The 17,951-nt window shown below is 40.2% G+C and overlaps 1 long non-coding RNA gene across 1 annotated transcript; it reads left to right on the top strand.

Moving 5' to 3' along the window:
• The first annotated feature begins 7,624 nt into the window (after window positions 1–7,624).
• On the top strand, window positions 7,625–7,964 carry LOC134222628 (uncharacterized). Its single transcript, XR_009982433.1, has 3 exons — window positions 7,625–7,714; window positions 7,760–7,846; window positions 7,906–7,964. It is a non-coding gene; the product is annotated as an uncharacterized LOC134222628 (long non-coding RNA).
• Window positions 7,965–17,951: the final 9,987 nt, after the last annotated feature.

Below are 17,951 nucleotides of genomic sequence, written 5' to 3'. Positions count from 1 at the left end.
AAGCGCCATCGGTGGCCGATCGACCACCTACAAAAAATTGAATCCACCGTTAAAAAGATGAACGATGGAACATGTGTAGAGTGAGACGTCTGTTTCTCTGTGGTTACATGTTACCAGGTATGTCATCAGGTATTATGACGATAATTTTTTTATTTATTTTTCGTTCGGGATGAACTACTGCGTCCATTATGTACATTGAACTTTTGTATTTAGTATAAGATTACGATTACCGGTGGTGAGTATAAGCCGTTTGCCAGCCCAGTATCATTACTTGACAATTTACCGGTCGCTACCTGGGAGGGAGAAACAGATTCAAAAAATGTATGTGTCAAGCCGAGCCGAAATCTAGCTGTCATGAAATGTCAGTGCGAGCCGAGAACAAAACTCTCGACAAGAAAATTTTCTAAGGCAATATAACAACAATAACACACAAAACAAAATTTGGTCTTTTTAGGTGCGCCTACGTTGATTGTTTATTCTTGTAGAAAATTTTCTTGTTGCCTGACGACAGTATTTGTTTATTTGATGTGTAGTATCGAGAGCTCCCTCCCAGGTCGCTACTAAACGCGCTAAACCAAATTTGGCAGCGCGATAACACCGCTGCTATTTGATGAACTACCAAATGTCAAACGTTACCGGTACGGAATGCAGCCTCCAAAATGATAACCGAAAATAGTAACCAATGCGAAAAAGTTTGACTAATCTAAAATGACAGCACGGCGAGTGTGTTCAAAATACTCGCGCTCAGGCCCAGTAATGATGCACTAACGCGCTCTAACACTTTAGATACTTACCACGCTACAGAAGCCATAGTGATCTACCGTTGCCCAACACCAGAAACTGTAATGAAAAAGACACTTTCTGCACCTTACAGTTTTATTAATTTCATCTCTTCACTAATTATAAACAAAACTGTACACGCTCAAATGAATCCAGCCATTCTCCGAGTAAAATGATAAGCAAAAGTTTTGTTCCCTCTATTTTTTTTTTAATTCCAATTTTTATTGCATAACATTTCTAGACTTGCAATATGAAAATATATTACTTGAGAATCGGTATAACATTTTTTTTTCATTTTATAAGCAAAGCTTTGTAATTTTATTGTTTTCAATTGTTATTTCAACAATATAATAAACCCATGAAATATTCCAAAATTATATTAATTCAATTACATTAGACGAATTTCCAGATCATCCAAACCGAAAACTTTCATAATTTGTTTAGTTTTTGGATGTGCAATACCAAACATAAGCGAACAATAAAAATATAATAGAATGTATTGGTAACATTTAAATATATTGATATGTTAATGTAAGTACAATAAAGATCTTTTACAACCGTGTACATTTTACAATAAGCGTACAATAGTTTATATTGTTTACCACACAATTTATTGTATTTTAATGGGTTATGTCATTCAAGTTACTGTAAATTTTTATCCGGGTCCCCTCTTAGGAAAAAATGTTGCAAAATGCAGTTTTTTTGAAAACTAATGCGAAATACAACAAAATGAAGCATCCACAGGATATAATTATGTCTTCGGTATTGGATGATGCAGTTTTGAAACAAAAATACTTCCCTTATCCAGCTGGAGACTGCTTTTTCTCCTCGGTGGGTGGTTTAATTACTGGGGGATGGTACGAGCACGTGGCTGTTTTTCTCGTCAATGACTGAATAAAGGTAATTTGAGCCTTAACACTATAATCAACACTGATGGTAACTTACTCGAACCCCACACTAACGTTTATCAGTAGTTCTATTGATCGCTTCATTCATTTGAACATTTTGAAGGATAAAGCATGCACCGTTCAATTGGGTTATAGATCCAATTTTGAATTTGTCCAAAACAATGATACAAAACATTCTTCCCATCTCAAAAAGTAGCTGCTGACCAATGTCAAATCAAAGCTCCCGCATTCTCACCAATCCCCAGAACTCAAATTCATTTAAAATCCATGGGATCCCTGAACAAAGATCGAAATCATACGATACAGAACTTAAACCTCTAAGAAGGTTATATTGAAAAAGTGACGGAAGATCTTCCCGGAAACAACCCAAAAACTGGCAAATCAATGAAAATACATCTTCAGAGCGTAATTGTAGCAAAAAATGGGATTACGAATAATTAATATGAAGTATTAGACTTTTAAAACAATATTTAGAGTATTGTACGGACAATTCCGCTTAATGAAAATATTGAACTAATTAATTTAAATTCCAATGAGCTTAACGAAAATATTGAACTAAACTAAGTAGGCCGATACAAATATTTAAAAACAGTTTTAACTTCCCCCCAAGGGGCAAGAAACTCTAAACTTTGCGACAGTATTACTCATTGTCCCGCAATAGTATTTCGTAATGTTTCTAGTATCCATGATTTTCCTCAAACAAAGATTCGGTTGCTAGTTCGGTTGTTATGGCGTTTGTCAGTAAGTTGTTGAAACACAGTGCTCCCCCGTTTTGGAAACATTTGATTTCTAACTCCTACAAATTCTAGAAAACTTTCGAACCGCATTTTACATTTTTTATGCCATGAAACCAAAACGGAAGCCCCAAAGATTGTTCAGAAAATATTAGTAATAGAAACAGTTGCACAGGGATTTTTTAAGAATTTAAAAGAGATGAAAATTATGTGTTGCCTAAAACGGGGTGAACTGTATTGACTGGGTGGCGTTGTGTTTCAATCAGGCTTCTTCGATCAACTTACCATAAACGACAAAGTTTTTCGCTAGTATGTGTTAGTATTTCTGGATACTAACGAAAATTTAGAGTTGGTCACCCCTTGCTTCCCCCCCTTCGCGTTTTTTTGCCAAAAAATAATATTTTGAGGGGGCAACAAAATGAAAATAGGATAATAATTTAGAGGATCTTCAAAACATTCTTTAACAAATCCGAGGAGTTTTTTGTTTTTTTTTTATTTTTATATTTATTTTGTATTTATTCCCCCTTGACCTTTCGGAGACGAGTAGGACATAATGACGCTTAAAAAGGCATAAGCATACATCATCCTGAAATAGTACTGCGTACTACTCACTTTTCATTTCCCACTTCTCAGAGTCGTTATTTTGCCAATATTGTGAAAAATATAATCCGGAATTGCCGAGCCGGTGACAAGCGCGGGGTCATCATCATCAATAGACATAGACCGCTGTCATCATTGAAACGCAGTATGAAAAAAAATTATAGCCCGGGACATCCTGGCTACGATCTGGCGATGGGCTAAACAATAGGATGTCAATAGGCTGGGAATTGCAGAAAAAACGAATTTTGCTCCATTACTTTGCAAATGTTTGTTTTTATTTCATATGTCAATCGGCGTGGCTGACATTTCAAATAACAAATTATGTTCTGTTTCGTACAATACAACGGTCGGTACGGAAATCATCGTGCTATCGTAATACCACCGTGATTCTGGGTGACAGATATATGATTTTATGCTGTACAGTGATTTTCGCATCATATATCTGTCACAAGTATAATACTTGTGACAGATATATGATGCGAAAATCACTGTACAGCATAAAATCATATATCTGTCACCCAGAATCACGTTGGTATTACCCAAGCAATGATGATTCTACGCTGATACGTACCCTGCTCTGCGCCCGTTGTATACAACGTTACAGGTACAGCGCAAAGCAAATTTGAATGCAAGCAATGCTAGTAACGCATACAATGGCGCCATCTGGTTGCGGTCACTACCCATCACTGACGTTAAAACATAATAAGAAAAATGAGTTTTTTCTTGTTGGAATATGAAAACGACCAATGAACGTGTTCGTCGGCGATATATTTGTATATTCCATTTTAGTTCAAACTACTTATTTTACAAATTTATATGCCACATCATATCACTGAATTTACTAAATGATTTGTTCAGTAGGCATATATTTATAAAAATATTGTAACTGTTTGTCCTGGTTATACTTGATGACCTTAAATAATTTTCTTTTGCTATTATCAGCTTTTTTGAATTCTGAGTTCCAGACAAGTCTGGAACGCTGATCTTTTTTCTTAGTTTCTTGTAAATATTTCTTATAAAAATGAAACGTCAACATATTTTCTATTTATATTTGAACTAATTATTTCTCAACAATTAAATGAATATTTCATCGCCTACAATAAGTAATACTTAACAGCACGGATATCTCCATCAATCCTTTTACTAATTTTAATAATACAGTCCTGGATTCACTGATTCCGCCTGATTGATCCGAATTGACCGGAGAATGTCCCGCATTTTTTTATTATTATCAGGCTAAGGCCGGAGTGGCCTGTGCTGCACATAAAAGTCTTCTCCATTCAGCTCGGTCCATGGCTGCACTTCGCCAACCACGTAGTCTGCGGAGGGTCCGCAAATCGTCCTCCACCTGATCGATCCACCTTGCCCGCTGTGCACCTCGCCTTCTTGTTCCCGTCGGATCGTTGTCGAGAACTATTTTCACCGGATTACTGTCCGACATTCTGGCTACGTGCCCGGCCCACCGCAGTCTTCCGATTTTCGTGGTGTGAACGATGGATGGTTCTCCCAACAGCTGATGCAACTCGTGGTTTATTCGCCTCCTCCACGTACCGTCCGCCATCTGCACCCCACCATAGATGGTACGCAACACTTTCCTTTCAAAAACTCCCAGTGCGCGTTGGTCCTCCACGAGCATCGTCCAGATCTCGTGTCCGTAGAGAACTACCGGTCTTATAAGCGTTTTGTAGATAGTCAGTTTGGTACGGCGGCGAACTCTATTCGATTGGAGCGTCGTTTTACGGAGTTTAAAGTACGTACGATTTCTTGCCATGATGCGTCTACGAATGTCTCTGCTGGTATCGTTATCGTAGGTCTCCAGTGAGCCCAAGTACACGAATTCTTCAACCACCTCGATTTCGTCACCAACCGATACAAACTCGTGGTGGGTGGCTTACATTGTCCTCTCTTGAGTCCCTTCCTATCATGTACTTAGTCTTTGACGTGTTGATGATGATGACTAGTCCAATTCGATTAGCTTCCCTTTTCAGTCTGATGTAGGCTTCCTCCAGCTTCTCAAAGTTACGGGCCATAATATCAGTGTCGTCGGCGATCCCAAATAGTTGAACGGACTTCGTGAAAATCGGTCCACTCGTGTCAATCCCTGCCCTTGGTATTACGCCCTCCAAAGCGATGTTGAACAGCAGACACGAAAGACCATCACCGTAACCCTCTGCGCGTTTCGAAGGGACTCGAGAATGCCCCTGTAACTCGAACTACGCACATCACCCGATCCATCGTCGCCTTGATCAACCGTATCAGTTTATCCGGAAATCCGTTTTCGTGCATTAGCTGGCATAGCTGGTCCCGATCGATTGTATCATATGCGGCTTTGAAGTCGTTAAATAGATGATGTGTTTGCACGCTGTATTCGCCGCATTTCTGCAAAACCTGACGTACGGCAAACACCTGGTCTGTGGTAGAGCGTTCACCCATAAATCCCGCCTGGTACTGCCCCACGAACTCCCTTGCAATTGGTGTTAGTCGGCGGCCTAAAATTTGGGAGAGTACCTTGTAGGCGGCGTTCAGCAATGTAATTGCGGGGTAGTTGCTACGATTGGAGTTTTAATAGGGGAACAGTTTTAATAGGGATTTTGTTTGGGCGTAAATAGGAATTTTACGTTTTTTGTCAATCCCAATAATCAAAAAAGCTGTACACATTGTAATATAATAATTTTGATAACGACAAATTTACTTTTTAGCAATTTTACAGATAGTAGTGTTTCTTTACATCATTAAAAAATTCACCAAGTGTGCTTTGAACAACAATAAAAATGTTTAAAATAATCAGCAAAATGCCGGATTTTAATAAAGTATGTAGGGCGAAAGACGGCTTTGGCAGGTTTTGTTCTATTATTGTCAGGGTTTTTTGTCGACCAAATTTATGAAATTTGGCCAAAATGTTCTTTGATATGCAAAGAATGTTTAGGCCTAATTTGAGCATTGTCAGTCATAAAAAACCCCTGCCAATAATATAACAAAACCTGCCAAAGCCGTCATTCCCCCTATTTACATTTTAATAATATTTTTACAGGTCATGTAAAAATGGAAAATATATTTTTTATTATTTTGTAAGAAAAATATATATGTAACGCAAATAATACTATAGTAACGCTGCGAATGGTAAAAAAATATGTGTCATCCTGCTGTTGTACGCGTACAACTTGGTACGTGTATCACTGTACAGAAATCATATGTCTGTCGATAGTATTGCCGATTTCACCAATTTGAAGAGTTATGTGTAGATTGTGTTTTGCCCGCTTCTTTTTCTCACACCCACTCTCATTTCGGGTTGATCAATTTTTGTTACTGAAATTTACCCAATTATAACCCATTACTCGTTTGTCACATGTAAGCGTGTACACTAAATCGATTCCCGCCATGATTTGACGTCTATTTGTTTTCAGATTGAGCACTCACACACAAATATTATACACGGAAAATCAAACTTTTTTGAGTGTATTGAGTGTGAGAAAAAGATGACTGTGAGAAAAAAATCTCGCAAAACTCTTATGAAGTGCAAAAAGCGCAATATAAGCTGACTATTTGGGCAACGAAACTGCTCGGATAGCGTGGGTTAGCACCGGTCAGCGAAGACTCCCCAAGCAACCAAAAGTTCAGATTTTACTTAAATTTGTTCCTAACCGAACCAATTGGTTCACTTTTGGTTCATATTGAGTTCCAAGCTACTTAACGGAACTTCAAAGTTCACTTCTGCGCTCCCACCATACAAAAAGTTACTTAAAATGCGAGCTGATTAAGCCAAAACATCCCATCTTATCCGTACTTTTGGTTGCTTGGGTCACCAACTGACAGCATCAGCACACCATTGGAATTCCGCATATGCGAAGACTGCACCAACACCACCGTACGCAACGTTTGCACCATCTACTGCCATCCACGAAGCTAAGCCTCACCAACACCATCGCCTCATCCACCGCTGGACATCGCGCCTGAGCTCGAGCCGGAGCCACACGACAGGTTAGATACATTTTATTTCGGTAACCAATACATGTTGAAAATAAGAAATTTAGAAAAAACAGTCAGGCCGTCGATTTTATTATATTCCGACTGACTGAGGGACTGAGAGAAGCACGGCCGTGCGAATGCACATGTCCATAGAGGAACTTGCATGCAAGTAGGATTGATAGGACTGGTAACGAAAATTAAATTCCTATTAACTAACTCGGAGATTGTTTTAGGCGAAGGAATGATTGATTGATTGTTTTTTAGAATTCATTGTATGGGAAGTGAACTGAGGATTAAATCATAAAGGTTGTGAGTGATTGGTCGGTTCATTCTACTGTTTTTCCACGATTTTAAAGGACTCGCCCTGAGTCTCGCCGGGTATCTTATCTTGCTGCTTCACAAGCAAGAGATTTAGGTCGTCTTGCTTGGCGCTTAAGTGAAGCTACACTGAAATGAATATTGTAGTAATTGTAACTATGGAGCTGCTTTTAAAGCAACTATTTTGCAATGTATTTATTTCGACTCAAATAACGATCAAATTACCTACTTATTTGTTAAATATACTATGCTGTCGATGATGCATGGTATTCTTAACAACAATTAATAGTGCCGCTGTCGTAGAGACCTAAAAAAAAGTTCATTCACTTCGCTGGTGCTGGCGCTCTCGAGAAGGAAAATATTTTTGCTTTTCACATCCAAAATCCGATTTCTGTAACTCGAATTGAGGTAAGTGGTTTCTTATCACGCTGTTTACGCTAATAATAAAGGCAGAAAATACTCTTCCATTGCAGTCGATACCATCATTGAAGAAAAAAAATTCTTCGATTCGCACCCTCAAGTCTCCGGAAAAATCAGTTGGTAGGTTATTGCCTCTGTTATGTTTACCAGAGATAACTATTTTTATTATTTATTTGCAGTTTTGAGAATACCACAGAAGGTCTAAGCTTGAGGAATATTCAGAATGCTTATTGTGAACGCAACTCGTCAACAGTCAAATTTATTAACTGCAATTTAGATGTAATTGTTAAAAATAAAGAAATTTAAACAGATCGTAATTTGGTTGGATTTTGGTTTTTACTTTATAGTTGGTTGTTTTGGTTCTCTATTGACCACACAATAATCGTCAATATAAACACGCGATAATTGTCAATTTCACCATACAGTATAGTTCCGCTGACCATGGTCATGGTATTTTCGCTGTCATCCCATTATCTGCATCCATAGTAAAATTTACAACTTCTTTCGTTTGAAATAACTGAACTATGTAGTCTGCACCAGGGTTGTTAATCGATAAATTATCATCGTTAATTTAACGCCAACTTCGATAACGATAACACTTTTACGATAATGCTTCGTTGACGATAAAATGAGCGTTGAATTAACGTTATCGTTATCGAGTATTCGTTGATTTATCGATAATTATCGAGTTAACTGTAACATGTACTACAGTTTGAAGTGCAAATATTCACAAGCTAGATTTGCAATATCTATTTTAAAAGTATTGTATCGCCTTACAATATTCGAGAACGCCTTTAAATCCTGGAATTAAATTGGGATTCAATCATTAAAGTTCTTAGACAGTCGTAGTTCTCCATAGTAGAGAATCTGAGAGCATTTTTAATGTCTACCTATACTTATGTTTAATCTAGCATTATTAACAAAACTTCTGTTTTGAAGATCCGGAGCACCCAGTTATATGAATATTTTATGACTCACAGTTTAGACTAAACTCCTTAGTCTAACCAAATCATAGGTGACGAGGTTAGTCCACCAATCTGTTGAGAGAATGTTCACTTGGTACTGGTGCTGCCTGGAATGCAGCACTACAGATCGCTGCATCAAATAAATTTTTAGTACTTGGATCCGAATATATTGTCGATGACATCTAAAAAAACGCTAACCACCAACAGAGCACCTCACTTCTCATGGTTTCGTAGAGCAGCATGCATTAAGCAATAATTTTGGAGTGCCCCGCTTAAATCAAAATTAACTATGGTCAACCAGCTGCAAACAATTTGTTCCATTCTCGGTTTCAGTCAAAATTTTACACCAACTTTATTCGCGTAATCTAATAACCACATTATCGCAAAATTATCGAGTCAACTTACGTTAAATTATCGAACTACGATAACAATTCAGTTGATTCATCGTTATCGTAGCAACCGATAACGTTGATCATAATCATCTTTATCGGCGATAACGATAAATTAACGATTAACAACCCTGGTCTGCACAAATCAAGTGGCGTTGTGCATTTAATTTAAACCATCAGAATGGTAATTTTAACCGCAAAGCTGTTTTCAGTGTAGTTAAGTGAAGTGAAGCCAAACGGAAATCAAAGAACACGCAAAAAAATAACCTTATATGTTATGGCAAAAAACCATTCGAAAATACTTATACTCTTTATTATGCCACCTAATGAATGATCCCATATCAAAAAGCTAATAACATTAATTAGTTAATGAAAAGTATAAGTTTTGGAATGTATGTGACTAATGCGATGTATGAGTTTTTTCTTATACTTATCATTAAGCGCCTGCTTTGGCAAAAAAGTATTAGAAATCTTAATAATAAATAACATTAAATTTTTTTACGTGAACGGTTCCAACTCCAAAACTCCCCCGTTATAGTACGTTCAGACTACGTTCAGATTATGACCTATATCACTTGATATAGCGAATCTTGACATGAGATGCCATATGCATTATTTCCAGTGAAAACTAGATGTACAAACACTGATGTCAAGATGCTCTATATCAAGTGATATAGCTCATAATCTGAACGTACTATTAGACTACGTTCAGATTATGAGCTATATCACTTGATAGAGCATCTTGACATCAGTGTTTGTACAACTAGTTTTCACAGGAAATAATGCATATGGCATCTCATGTCAAGATTCGCTATATCAAGTGATATAGGCGATATAGGTCATAATCTGAACGTACCAGGGGGGTAATATGCGGTGCATCGCGCCTCCTCTGCATGTAGAATGAAGTAAAGAGGCTGCACTCATAACAAAGAGATGAAGTGTCAAAATTGGAACAACGCATTTGCTGTCAAATCAGTTGTTCCAATCGAGCACAAGGTTGTTAAAGGTAGGAGTATTGCGTCTCTTTATTTTTAATCCAGGCTCGTTAGAATGAAGCAAATGTAAATAAGCAATCCCATATTTTTTTCGTTAGTCAGCAGTACTGTAGGTTAACCAATATCCTACAAGATTCCAGTTCGAAAATGTTACACTTGCCAAGGCAGGGTGGCCCAGGGTGACCTGCCTTTCCCAAGCGGCGAGGCCCGGATAATACATCTTAGGTAGGCTTGATTTGTTCGTGGATGACAGGCTTACTCCCCCTGGAACGTACTCAACTTTCAATTCTTTTTTTCAAAATCAAGCAAGCAGGGTAAATCCGATGTAAAGCACAGAAACAAAATTGGCGTGTATTTCAAAATTCACCACCCCATAAACCCTCTCAGCGTCGCCCTCGATGAGTCAAGCCTGGGCGAAATGAAACTTTTTTCTTTATCGAAAATCAGGTCGCCGTGTTTTGACGTTTGTATTATGCTTACAAGAGTAAAAGAAACAAAACAACAGAGTTTTGAAAATGCGCGATTTCGAAATTTACTTCTCGCTCTGGCTCTTGACACTGCAACTTCGACAAACTTTTGTTGAAACTGTTGTTGCTTGCGTGTTGGAGTAATTTCTTATTTTTATTTCGGTTAGTTAAAATAGTATTTAAGTGCCTTTATTCGTTGCCATTTTGGCGTTATTAATTTATTTACTCCTACTGAAGGTAAGTCAAAACGATTCATTGTAATATCTGGAGAAAGACCATAATATTATTTGTACCATTCTGCAGCATGCACCGTGAACAACATCGACAGCATCTGCCTCTTCATCGTCGGGCAGAGAGCGCTACCACTGTAGTGCCCACCCACTTCTCCTTTCAACTCTTCGGAATCATCCCAACATTATTGTCGCACTGGATCTATAATATGATTAAAATTAAAAAAAAAACGACGGAAAACTACACCTTCGCGGACGGAAAGGCTAACCCTCATAAAACCGGCCCGGACAAAGATTCAACAACGGAGTGCGAGCGGAAGCGAAATGACGAATATCCCGGTAAAAACTACGTGGCATCGTTGGAACCGGTATTGTAATAGTTGGTCAAGTATGTATTGTACTAAGTTTCCAACGGTTCGTTTTATAACAATATTGCCTTCAAACCTTCAAACAGGAGAAACAACGACCCGTCGAAAAAATCAACACACCCATATTGAACCTCATACTTTGGCTGCGGCTATAGTGTCCGGACATCATTCAGTTTTACATCTAAAGTTGAAACTTTGTGTAAATAATGCTGCTGATTAGTGCTGATGAATGTTGGACCGCCTACTTAAATCATTGTAAGTACAAAATCAATAGTGTCCCGAATGAATGATTTTTCATTGTAAAATTAACTGCCTAAAATCCATTATGTCGTAGCAAGCAAATATAGGACAATTATGCATTTATCGGCAGTTAAATAGTGTTGGCTATCGGGAACAAGCAGACTTGTCAGACTTGATTATTCTCGAAATCCGTACATTAAACCGACATAACTTCGCTAAGTGCGCCAGACTAATTATATTAGCGCAACGCTAGGGAAGTAAGATTTGACGAACGGATTCCGGGGAAAATTCAATATCACTAGTCCCCCATTCCGGTTTTCAACTTGATTGAGTATAATGATGGACGGTGCTCAAGTTAGAAAATTGGTTGGTTTACATGAATTTCTACAAATTTAAAGAACACTCTTTATCTTACAGCTGATTCTTCGCAAAGCTGATTGCTGGCTGGTTCAAGGAAATGAAAGTTCAAATTGGACGATGTGACGGTGCAGAAGCAGTCCGCAGAATGCATGTTTTCCACCAGCGGCAAAAAAGATGCTTCAAAGATAAAAATGATGTAGGTACTATGCCTATTTCCAACTGATACATAGGCTACACGGATGTCACGCTCTAAGAAAATTCTGACCGCAAGGACATTGCTGGAACAGCTGGTGTAGACCGGGCAAGTAAATTTTTATTTTATTTTTATTTTTTATTCCATTTTATATGCTTTTATTTAGCTTTAGCTTAAATTTTATCAATTTATTTATTATCAATTAGTTATTTATTTAAACTTATGTTGAGTCTAATTTTAAATCCATTCTGCAATTAAGCATATATATATTCGATATTCGACATACGATTGATATTTACCAAATTTACTTATTTGACTAAACACAGCCAATATCAACGGATTTTCTTAGTGAATTTCTCTCTCTTAAGTCAGGAATTCAAAGATGAAGTGCCAATGTAATTTATGGAGAGCGAAGAGATACACCGGGAGTTTCTCGAAGAAGGGGTCACCGTGTTTACATCCAACCAGTGGCGTAGCCAGGGGGGTGGTTTTGGGCATAAACCCGCCCCCAGAGACAACATTTTTAGAAGAAATTTTTTTTTCGAAAAAAAAAATGTTCAGAAAACCCCCCCCAGACCAATTTTCTGGCTACGCCACTGCATCCAACGATTTGGTTTTGTTGACGTTGATGACTAAACCTGTCGAAGAGGACCACTCGACAAGGTCGTTGAGCTCACTCTGCATATCAGAGCGCCGTTGAGCGAGGAGTGCAACGTCATCAGCCAATTCGAAGTCGTTTAGGTGCTCCATGGTTATACGCTGCTATAGCAGCCCGCGTTTTGGTTCACGGTCAATCGCACCTACCAGAATCTCGTCGATTCTACGGGAGCACCTTCTGGAATTCAGCCGAAAATTCCCTAAAGAACTTTTCCGCAAATTTCTTTGAGAAGTCCTTCGGTAGTTCGTTCAAGAATATTTCCAGGAGTTCCTTCGGACATTCTTCCGGAAATTCCTTTGGGAAGCGTAAGGATTCCTGGAGAAATTTTCGTCGAATTTTCCGCAAGAATTTTCAGAAAATTTCGAATTCTCGGACGAACTCACGAATCAATTTTCAAAAGAACTACAAGAGAAATTTTTGGAGAAACTTCAAAAGGAATATCAGGAAGAAAACCTGGAAAAATTCACGGAGGTTCCATGAGAACTCATGGAAGAACTGCCGGAGAAACTCCAGGAGGAGCTCTCGGAGGAACTTCTGGAGGGATTCCTGGAGAAACTTCCTTCACGGAGGAATTTCTGATGGAACTCCCGGAGGAACTAACGGAGCATTGGTCGAAGGAATTCCTGGAAGAATTTTTATAGGAACTCTCGCAGGAATACTCAAAGGAACTCCTGTAAGATTTTCCGTAAGAACTTCCGGAGGAGCTTCCGAAGGATTCCTGAAGGAACTTCCGGAAAATTCCTGGAGAAACTTCCAGGAAGAACTTGAAGAATTCTCGGAAAAATTGCCAGAGGAATTTCTGCGGAAACTCCCAGAGGAATTTTCGTAGAATACCCAGAGGAATCCCCGGTGGAACTCCTAAAGCAATTCCCAGAGGAGTTCTTAGAGGACTTCCCGGAAGTATTCGCAAAAAGATCTCCGAGGAATTCTCGTAGGAATTCTAGGAGGAACTCCGGAAGGAAAGCTAAAAAAAAAATCGAGGGGGACTCTTCTTCCCCTTTTTCCGTGGAAGAAAAATCGAAGGAATTTCCGAAAGAACTCCCGGAAAACATCTCTAACGAACACCCTCTAGAAATCTGTCTGGGAATTCTTCTTAGAATTCCTCTGAAAATTCCTCTGCGAATTGCTTCTGGAATTCCTCTGAGAATTCCTCCGGAGGAACTCCCGGAAGAATTCCCGAAGAAATTTCCGAATTTCCCGGAGGAACTTTTGAAGGAACTTCCGGAGGAATTTCTGGAGAAATTTCCGAAGGAATTCTTGGAGAAACTTCCGGAAGATTTCCTGGAGGATTTCCTGGAAGAACTTCCGGAGGAATTCCTGGTGGAACTTTCGGAAGAATTCCTGGAGGAACTTCCGGAAGAATTCCTGTAGAAACTTCCGGAGGAATTTCTTGAGGAACTTTGGAGGAATTCCTGGAGGAACTTCCGGAGGCGTGCCTGGAGGAACGTTTGAAGGAATTCCTGGAGGAACTTGCGGAGAAACTTCCGCAGGAACTTTCTTTGGAATTCCGGTAGAAACTTCCGGAGAAATTCCTGAAGAATCTTCCGGAGAAATTCCTGAAGAATCTTCCGGAGGAATTCATAAAGAAACTTCCGGAGGACTTCCTCGAAGAACTTCCGGAGGAATTGCTGGAGGAAATTACGGAGGCGTTCCTGGAGGAATTGCCGGAGAAGTTCCTGGAGGAACGTTTTGAGGAATTCCTGGAGGAACTTCCTTAGAATTCCTGAACAAACTGCCGGAGAAATTCCTGGAGGACCTTCCGGAAGAATTCCTGGAGGAGCTTCCGGAGGAATTCCTGGAGGAACTTCCGGAGGCGTTCTTGGAGGAACGTTTGGAGGAATTCTTGGAGGAACTTCCGGAGCACTTTCTGGAGGTACTTCCGGAGAAAATTCCGCTGGAACTTTCAGAGGAATTGCTGGAGAAACTTCTGGAGGAATTCCTGAAAAAACTTTCGAAGGAATTCCTGGAGAAACTTTCGGCGGAATTCCTGGATGAACAGCAGGAATTCCTGTAGGAACTTCCTTTAGAATTCCGAGAGGAACTAACGGAAGAATTTCTTGAGGAATTCCTGGACGAACTTCCTGAGGAAATTCTTGAGGAATTCCAGGTGAAACTTCCGAAGGAATTCCTGAAGAAACTTCCAGAGAAATTCCTGAACAAACTGCCGGAGGAATTCCTGGAGGAGCTTCGGAGGAATTCCTGGAGGAACTTCCGGAGGCGTTCTTGGAGGAACGTTTGGAAGAATTCTTGGAGGAACTTCCGGAGGAATTCCAGGAGGAACTTCCAGAGGACTTTCTGGAGGAACTTCCAGAGAAAATTCCGCTGAAACTTTCAGAGGAATTGCTGGAGAAACTTCTGGAGGAATTCCTGTAAAAACTTTCGGAGGAATTCCTGGAGAAACTTTCGGAGGAATTCCTGGATGAACTTCAGCAGGAATTCCTGTAGGAACTTCCTTTAGAATTCCGAGAGGAACGAACGGAAGAATTTCTTGAGGAATTCCTGGACGAACTTCCGGAGGAAATTCTTGAGGAATTCCAAGTGAAACTTCCGGAGGAATTCCTGAAGAAACTTCCGAAGGAGGAGCTTCCGGAGGAATTCCTGGAAAAACTTCCGAAGGCGTTCTTGGAGGAACGTTTGGAGAAATTCCTGGAGGAACTTGCGGAGGAATTCCTGAAGAAACTTCCGGAGAAATTCCTGGAGGAACTTCCGGAGGAATTCCTGGATGATGTTCCGGAGGAATTCCTGGAGGAACTTCCGGAGAAATTTCTGGAGAAACTTCCGGGGGAATTCCTGGAGGAACTTCCCGAGGAATTCCTGGAGGAATTTTCGGAGGAATTCCTGGAGGAACTTCCGGAGGAATTTCTGGAGGAACATCCGGATGAATTCCTGGAGGAACTTCTGCAGGCGTTATTTGAGGATCGTTTGGAGGAATTTCTGGAGAAGTTTGCGGTGGAATTCCTGGAGGAACTTTCGGAGGAATTCCTGGAGGAACTTCCGGAGGAATTCCTGGATGATGTTCCGGAGGAATTCCTGGAGGAACTTCCGGAGAAATTTCTGGAGATACTTCCGGGGGAATTCCTGGAGGAACTTCCGGAGGAATTCCTGGAGGAACTTCCCAAGGAATTCCTGGAGGAACTTCCGGAGGAATTCCTGGAGGAATTTTCGGAGGAATTCCTGGAGGAACATCCGGATGAATTCCTGGAGGAACTTCTGCAGGCGTTATTTGAGGATCGTTTGGAGGAATTCCTGGAGAAGCTTGCGGTGGAATTCCTGGAGGAACTTTCGGAGGAATTCCTGGAGGAACTTCTGGAGGCGTTCTTGGAGGAACGTTTGGAGGAATTCCTACACGTAAAAAAATTTAATGTTATATATTATTAAGATTTCTAATACTTTTTTGCCAAAGCAGGCGCTTAATGATATGTATAAGGAAAAACTTAATAATAAAAACTTAAAATAATGAAGAGTATAAGTATTTTCGAATGGTTTTTTGCCATAACATATAAGGTTATTTTTTTACGTGTAGAGGAACTTCCGGAGGATTTTCTGGAGGAACTTCGGAGAAATTTCCGTGGAACTTCCAGAGAAATTGCTGGAGAAACATCAGGAGGAATTCCTGGAAAAATTTTCGGAGGAATTCCTGGATGAACTTCCGGAGGAATTCCTGGATAAACTTCCGGAGGAATTCCTGTAGGAACTTCTTTTGGAATTCCGAGAAGAACTTTTGAAAGAAATTCTGGAGGAATTCCTGGACGAACTTCAAGAGGAAATTCTTGGGAATTCCAGGAGAAACTTCCGGAGGAATTCCTGGAGGAGCTTCCGGAGGAATTCCTGGAGCAACTTCTGGAGGCGTTCTTGGAGGAACGTTTGGAGGAATTCTTGGAGGAACTTCCGGAGAAAATTCCGCTGGAACTTTCAGAGGAATTGCTGGAGAAGCTTCTGGAGGAATTCCTGGAAAAACTTTCGGAGGAATTCGTGGAAAAACTTTCGGAGGAATTCCTGGAGAAACTTTCGGAGGAAATTCTTGAGGAATTCCAAGTGAAACTTCCGGAGTAATTCCTGGAGGAGCTTCCGGAGGAATTCCTGGAGAAGCTTCCGGAGGAATTCCTGGAGGAGCTTCCGGCGGAATTTCTTGAGGAATTCCTGGACGACCTTCCAGAGGAAATTCTTGAGGAATTCCAGGATAAACTTCCGGAGGAATTCCTGAAGAAACTTCCGGAGAAATTCCTGGAGGAGCTTCCGGAGGCGTTCTTGTAGGAACGTTTGGAGGAATTCTTGGAGGAACTTCCGGAGGACTTTCTGGAGAAACTTCCGGAGAAAATTCCGCTGGAACTTTCAGAGGAATTGCTGGAGAAACTTCTGGAGGAATTCCTGGAAAAACTTTCGGAGGAATTCCTGGAGAATTTTTCGGAGGAATTCCTGGATGAACTTCAGCAGGAATTCCTGTAGGAACTTCCTTTAGAATTCCGAGAGAAACGAACGGAAGAATTTCTTGAGGAATTACTGGACGAACTTCTTGAGGAATTCCAAGTGAAACTTCCAGATGAATTCCTGAAGAAACTTCCGAAGGAGGAGCTTCCGGAGGAATTCCTGGAAAAACTTCCGGAGGCGTTCTTGGAGGAACGTTTGGAGAAAATCCTGGAGGAACTTGCGGATGAATTCCTGAAGAAACTTCCGGAGAAATTCCTGGAGGAACTTCCGGAGAAATTCCCGGTGGAACTTTCAGAGGAATTGCTGGAGAAACTTCTGGAGGAATTCCTGGAAAAACTTTCGGAGGAATTTCTGGAGAAACTTTCGGAGGAAATTCTTGAGGAATTCCAAGATAAACTTCCGGAGGAATTCCTGAAGAAACTTCCGGAGAAATTCCTGGAGGAGCTTCCGGAGGAATTTCTGGAGGAGCTTTCGGAGGAATTCCTGGAGGAGCTTCCGGAGGAATTACTGGAGGAGCTTCAGGAGGAATTCCTGGAGGAGCTTCCGGAGGTATTCCTGGAGGAGCTTCCGGAGGAATTCCTGGAGGAACTTCCGGAGGAATTTCTGGAGGAACTACAGGAGGCGTTCTTGGAGGAACTTTTGGAGGAATTCCTGGAGGAGATTCCGGAGGAATTAACTAAGGATTTCCAGAAAGAATTTTGGAAGGAGTTCCTGAAGTAACTCCCTGTAGAATGGTAGATTCCCGAAGTTATTCCTGGAGGAGTTCTCAAAGGAACTTTTGAAGAATTTCCCGAAGATTTTTTGTGGGATTTCCAGAAAGTATTCCCAGAAGAATTCTGATGGGGTTCCCGGAGAAATTACCATAGGAATTCCCTGAACAATTTCAAAAGTAATTTCCCTAGAAATTTCGGAGGAAGTCTCGAAAAAAATTT

Source organism: Armigeres subalbatus, chromosome 1 (genome assembly GCF_024139115.2).
Source record: "Armigeres subalbatus isolate Guangzhou_Male chromosome 1, GZ_Asu_2, whole genome shotgun sequence".
Lineage (NCBI taxonomy): Eukaryota > Metazoa > Arthropoda > Insecta > Diptera > Culicidae > Armigeres > Armigeres subalbatus.
This window is presented reverse-complemented; position numbering and strand designations above follow the sequence as displayed.